The sequence below is a fragment of the Talpa occidentalis genome, unplaced genomic scaffold (genome assembly GCF_014898055.3).
Source record: "Talpa occidentalis isolate TD23 unplaced genomic scaffold, MPIMG_talOcc4v2.1 talOcc4.7, whole genome shotgun sequence".
Taxonomy (NCBI): Eukaryota; Metazoa; Chordata; class Mammalia; order Eulipotyphla; family Talpidae; genus Talpa; species Talpa occidentalis.
In genome coordinates this window covers 76,977,836-76,985,082 of record NW_023605083.1, presented here as the reverse complement: position 1 = coordinate 76,985,082, position 7,247 = coordinate 76,977,836, and the positions used below count along the sequence as shown (strand labels likewise).

General features: G+C 38.0%; 1 pseudogene; it reads right to left on the bottom strand.

The window, feature by feature from the left end:
- Positions 1 to 207: 207 nt before the first annotated feature.
- On the bottom strand, positions 208 to 1,167 carry LOC119231450 (protein O-glucosyltransferase 2-like; annotated as a pseudogene).
- Between the last annotated feature and the right edge of the window lie 6,080 nt (positions 1,168 to 7,247).

Sequence of the window (7,247 nt, the reverse complement as noted above, 5' to 3'; positions counted from 1 at the left end):
AATAAAAGTGGTTTATTCTTAAAATTGCTTTGCAGGACAGGCATGGGAATTCTGCATGGGAATAAGGAACACATCTTCACAATCCAATGATACACAGCAGAATTTATATTTTCCATGGAATCAATGTTTATAAAACACTTTTCTTTCAGTGTAGAAGAATCTCTAGAGCACCATTCTTTGAGGGAAAGGTATTCTGTATATCAAAGTTCATCTTTGCCTTTTTTTTCTATGGCACGTTCAAGGAAAGAGGTCATCTTCTGTCAGTGGTTCTATTCTCTTCAAGCTCTCTCAGATTTTGGTTTCATGTGTTTGTAAATTGGCACAGTCCTGGAAAAGTTTAAAATAGTAACAAAACACACCATCACCTCTGAAATGATTACCAGGGAACTCTAGCCCTGCCTTTGCAATCTTCTTTGCCTCTTCATCATGATCTTTTGCCCATTTCAATTTTTCTAGAAGGTCGCCAGGGTGCTTTTCATGGGGATGCAGCATTTCCAGGGCTGCAACTCATTGTAAAAGTGCTTACAGTAGCTGGAGTCCTGCTTCCCTCCACACTGCTGCCCACTGGCAGGTAGAGCAGGTGTAGACTGCCACCATTCCACATTTATTTGACATTTGTGTGTGAAGGACTCAAAACAGGAAATGTGCTTCATAATGGGGCCACAGAGGCTTTCATTGTGTTGAGAGAATAAGAAGTTGGTGAAAGCAGCATCTGTGATATGCAGGTGTTTTCAGCCAAATTTCACGAGCTCTAGACTCTCTTTCCCGATGCCTTGCCCTCTCCAGACCCCTGTGGAATTGTTGCTTTTCCAGGGAGGTGTGGCCCACACTAGCTTGCACAGACACCATATCCAGACTTTCTCGCCCAAGGATTCCAGATCAGTCAGGCCAGAGGTCAACATCATGATGTTCTTGGAGTCCATGAAGCCACACCAGGAAAAGATGGAATGGATGTGGAGACTGGATTTCTTTTTTTCTGGATTTCCTTAAGTTGAGAGAATTTGAAATGCCTATAGACTTCATGCCTGTGGTCCTGAAACCTCTGCAGAGTTCAGGGAGAGTCGCTAAGCACTCACCCTGAGATGGGGGGGGGGGGCAACCCCTTCTTGCAGATGAAGGATTCTTGGAGCTCTCTGGTCTGGGTCCCACCCAGTTTGCATGGCCCATTTTCCAAACATTATCAAGTCTTTTGTTTCCTTTTTTCTGTCAATTTAATTTATTTGTTTACATAATGAAATGTGGATCTACCCTAATAATTTCATAGTATGGTTATATGCATTTGGTTTGATTTGTAAGTGAAACCTTCACAATAGTGGAATCTGAATAACCAAAGGAAAATAAATCTGGCAAAATACAACAAAAATAACAAAAATTTTCTGTGAAAATTATGGTGATTACCAGCCTGATGGGGGTGGGGAGAGGAGTGTGGAAAAGGGGCAAGGGATAGTGCTGACTCTGGAACTTTGGTGGCGCCCTTGTGCAGTATGTGCCCTTGTTGAGGTATGAAGTTGTGCTCCCAAGCTTACATGTTTTATAGATGAATGGCAAATTAATACAATTTTGTTAGAAAAACAGTTAAATTACATATCTATTATATCACCAAGGAAATTAGTACTTCTCCAGCAAGTCAGTGGTTATTATTTTTCAATATCTAATTAATTTCTTCGAGTGTGTACAAATAGATGAGACATTTTTAAAAAAAACTTTCTATTCAACCACATTGTCTGCATTTGTGGGTGGATGTATGGGCTCTGGGATAGTATGAACAATCCTCACTTTACATTCTATAATAGTGTTCAGCAGAAATACACAGATGGGTGGTTCACAAACCAGATCATCTTTCAAGCAGTTCAGGAAGTCAAATAGCAGCAATTGTTACAAAACAGTTAGAACTTGATTAATAATTGACATTAAATTTCATTCCCACTTCCACCTTAGAAACAATCAGAGAAATCCAAACAGGCACTTTCATATAATCATATAAAAATGCAAATCAAAACTACCATGAGATACCATTTTACACCAGTGAGAATGGCACATATTAAAAAAACTAGCAACAACAAATGTTGGCAAGGGTGTGGAGAAAAAGGAACTCTCCTGCACTTCAGGTGGCAGTGCAAACTGGTCCAACCACTATGGAGAGCTGTGTGGAGATTTCTGGACCTACTAAACATAGAGCTCCCATATGATCCAGCAATTCCACTCCTAGGTATTTACCCAAAGGACACAGAAACATCAGTTCCAAAGAGCACCTGCACCCCTATGTTTATAGCAGCACTGTTTACAATAGCTAAGCTTTGGAAACAGCCCAAATGCCCAAAAATAGATGACTGGATCAAGAAGATGTGGTACATATACACCATGGAATATTACTCAGCATTCAAAAAAGATAAACACATGCAATTTGCAGCAACATGGATGGCGCTGGAAGGGATCATGCTCAGTGAAACAAGCCAGAAAGAAAAAGAAAAATACCGGATGGTCTCACTCATAGCAGGAATCTAGAAAACTTAAATAAGGGACCAGGAAAATGAATAACTATAAGAAAGTGAAAATCAAAATCAACAAACAACTATGAACCAGAGACACTCTATGGGGGTAGGGGGCGGGGAGGGGAGGGATTAGGGTCAAAAGAAGGGGGTCGCAATTGTATGGGGAATATAAAAATTAAAAAAAAATTATATAAAAATAAAAAAAAAGTCCCCTTCTACTTAGCCTGCCTACAGCTTCCCCATTCAACAGCCTCCAAATCCAGGCATGTCTGCAGTCTTGCTTTTATTTCACTATAAACCTTTCCCATTCTTTTGCCTGTCTTTGAGTCTGCCAAAACATAAGTTATAGTGACTGATTTCTTTGTGATAACAAGCTCTAAATAAAACTCCTTTCCTGTTTGGTTAAAGTGCCTTTATTTCTACAGTGGGGAACTGCCCCTAGACTGCAAGAAAAAATAAAGCAACATGCCTTTGTTATTCATTAATACTGACTGCATTCAAAAGTTTTATATGATGCACACATATTACTGATGAAGTAACATTCTCACATAATCTCTCACCTTGTGTCTGTTTCATCTATCAGCCAGCTACATCTAAAGCCATGTTTTGGGTTTGGGTGAATAAAATCTATGGGACAAGTATCAAGTCATAATAATAATCTTCAAAGCTTAGCATTATTTTCATATGAGGCAGTTAATCATAACTCTTGAGTCTATGAGTATTCTTGCTCTGTGAGTTCTCTAAAATGGAAACTAGAAGAGTTATAATTAAGAAAAGGACGGCCCTCAGCTCTGCCTGAGAAAATGTAGTCTCTGTGTGCAGGAGGCGGGAGTGGGGGTTTCTAGCCCAATTGTAGGTTTATCAGTGATTCTTTCTTGTCTGTCATGTAAAGCACACCCCCTTTTGATGCCCTAGATCCCTAAATACAGAATTAATATTCCTGTTTTGCTCCATAATCCTTCAGAATTCATAACCATGTGAATGTTCTATGTGTGTTATTAATTTTTGGCCTTTTCTCTTACTAATCTGTGTGAGTATTTTGTTCATCCATGCAGCTTTAGAATAATCCATATGGGGTAGGGAAATGTCCACCTGTGCTCCAAAAGTGAGCCACCAGGAGAAGCAATAAATGGCTGCATATTCTTTTTTTCCCCAGCAATGGCTACAAAGGATGAGAAATCACAGTTTTTAGAGAAAATAACTACTATATTCAAAGGTTACCAACAAAAAGTAAAAGAGGCATGGCCCCCACAGGCTGACAGGTCTTTCCATCCTTTTTGACTGAAAGACTGGATATGTCTCAAGGTCCTTAGCCGAAACCATGCACTGTCACTGTGATGGGAAGGACTCTATGACCATCCAAGCTGCCTTAAAATAAAGGAAAACTCCTCCCGAGTTTGAACATTCAGGCATGCCAAGATACAGACTATTACTCTCAAGACAATTGGGAGGCCACTCCTGATGACATTAAATTGAGGATTTCCAGGCCCTAGTAGCAATCAATATCATGAGGTAGACAGCATTTTCTAAGATCATAGATTAAAATATCCGATCTTTGTCTACCTCCTCTCATTTTTCCCCTGGGGGTGGGGGAAGGAATAGGGCATATCTTCTCCCACTAAGTAAACATTTCCATGCTTATTAGAGCTACCTGGAAAGCAGCTTTTCTTTGCCTACCCTGCCTTTAAGTTTCCCACAAACTTTTTTATAATCTACTTCTTTCTCTTAACTCTTATTTTCAACAAGTCAGCACAAACTAAACACCCACTTTCAACAGTCTAACAAATCCTGGCCATGATAACTAACCAATCTTGCTGTTGACTTTGTCAACATCTGGATGAACCTGAGCCAGTCACTCTTGTTGATGTGTGTATCTGCTGGAATAAAACCAGAAGATGATTGGACAACAGGTTGGCATCTACAGCTAGAAAAACACCACTCTGTTTCTTCTGCTGATTTACTTAGATCCCAACAGATCCCTGTGGAGCCCTGAGAGCTGCTTCTTACCATGGTACAGGCAGTAAGTGAAAGCTTTGTACTGTGTGTTAAAAATATACATGAGATTAGAATTTGGTGGTTTATATTTCAGAACTATCATGCAATCAAATTCTGAGGTTTGATTTTAGAAATAGCATCTTCACACATGACAAAAATTTAGAAGTACAAAATCACTCAATGTTTTGTAGGCCAACCTTGTAAAATCTGGGATATCTTAATTATCCCTTTGATCAGACTGTCCCTACCATCATCTGCCCACAGACTATCTATGGGTGGATCAGAAATCTTGACTTAACTTGTGAGATGACATCTTTAAACTCTATAATTGCAGACACCAGGCTGGAGGTCTCCTGCATCAGCTTTTTTTCAATCATATTTTCTCCCCAAAATTGCCAGGAACATATGAAAAATGGAGATGCAGGAATAATGACATCACCAAAGTTCTTTGAACACTGGACTAAGAATTAAAAGCTCCATCCTAATTTTGTCTGGTCTTTCACTTCGTGACCACAAAGTATGTAAAGAATCTCCACCAAAGTCTTCAGAATGCTATAAAATTGGATATCTGGCCCCTGTACTATCAGACACTCCACTTAAAATGCCAGGATGACCATACACTTGAGATTTTTTGCTGTTGTTCATAAAAGTGTGACACATAAATGTGCCAGGTGAAATGTTGTGGAGAAACCACTTGCATATCACAACTACAAGTTCTTCTCAGCATGAAGGGTTTCACTCCCAGATTTTGGAGAGTAGGAATTTGAGAAGGTAATCCTAAATTTCTCCATGGTGTGGGAACAGTTCCACACAGCTATGCCATCTTTGAAAATATTTCAATAAAAATCAATAGTTTAGCCTTTGTGTTACTTTATAATCAAAAAGCTCTGGATACAGCAACTGGAGAGCAAGGAGGAATTTGTATAGTTATTTGAAAACTGTTCCTTCTATGGAAATCAAGCAAGACAAGACCATTCTATTGGTCTGGCCTAATACCAAAAAATATGGGACTGGCTTAATGGGGTATAGGGAACTGTACTTAGATTTTTTCTGTTCTGTTTATTTACTTTCAACTTAATTTTTGCCCTTTACTCTCTTAATAGATGCCTTGTACTTATATACTAAACCATTTTTCCTCTCCACTGACACCAGCTAAATGCGGGAAAATATTCCTGCTTTGTTCCATTATTCTTTATAATTTTCAATAAGTAAATTCTCCATATGTATGTTATTAAATTTTGGGCTTTTTGCCAACTAATTTGTCTCATGATCATTCAGTCTTTGAAGAACCCATTTGGAGTGGGAAAATTTCCCTCTGTTTCCAACATTTTCAATTTTTACCATTTTCAATATTTACCTCTATAAAAAACTGGCATATAATAATAAAACTATGGACATTACCACTGAATTTGGAGTCAAGCAGAATTTGAGAATTTTTTGAAGTTTGAGCTATAACACTTAAAACAACTATTTAGGAGACAAAAAGTCAATTCATTGATCTAGGAGAAGGAAACCAGCCAGGTGAAAAAAACTTCATACACTGCAAGGTGTTCTTAACATCTTCATTTATTGCATGAATGCATCTTTTCAGTATATTCCCATCTCTACCTCTGATAAAGTGCTGAATACTGCATTTCAAGTTGTCATATCTAAGGCTAACTCTTTTCCTTCTAATCTAGAATAGTCGCTTTCCCACATGAACTCTCTTGGGAAGATGAAATTGCCATGCTTCATGCATTTACTATTCATGGTACAAATGTCAACTGCAATTCTCTTTTTCCCTTGATGGTGGTTGCTTCTCAGAGTAACAAAAGGATCTCTCCATTATCAACAAGAGAACATAGCTTTTATGTGTATAAACTTATTTGAGCACAATTTTTAGCCGCCTAAATTGGATCAATTTCTTATCTTTATTTTCCTTTTTCCTTAAGAAATCTTAAGAAATCAATTTTAAAACATAAAAAGATTTTTTAACAAATATTAGTTTTGCATAGGAGCATCCTCAAAATGTCATAAACCCTTCAGGGAAGCCACAAGGAAAATATATCTAATTCACTCCCTCTTTGATATGTTTGCTAATTTTTACTTGTCTGAGTTTTATAAAACATTGATTAAAGTCTGTCCAAATCCCTAGCAGTGGGTTTTCTCTGCAATATTGTGCTTTCTTTTGTGAATCAAGAAGTTTGCACTTGCCTAACAGGGAACTGCAAAACCTAAAAGGGGTAAATTATATGAATCTCAATATAAATTTCATGGTAGGAATCCGGACCTCAAAAGACTCAGGTAGTCCTATGAACCCCAAGGAGTGATGACATGCCCATCTTCTCTGCTAGTTCTCTATGTGACACTCCCTTTACACTTTTCTTCATGCTCAAAACTCAAAGACACTCCATTGTGCTCAAGGACTAAGGTTAAGAAGGTTTGCCTAGTGGTCAAAGCCATGCCTTAGATTCTGGTTCTAATTGCTTCTCTTAGCTGCAAACAATGAAATAACATGTTAGAAAGAACATAGCAAATGCAGGAAGGTGAAACCATATACACGAATTATAAGAATTTCCAATACAAAATCATGCACTTTTGCATAATTAACTATTTTCTCTCCATAAGATATTCATAAAAGAGTTTTCTTTTTCATTTTTTCACTTCCCTCTCTTCCTTGTTGGTCTAACCCCTGCTGGATATTCTACTTAAAGAATTAAAAAGATTTTTCCATTGAGAACTATTGCCACTTGAATCTACCTTCAGGAAATAGGTGACTTT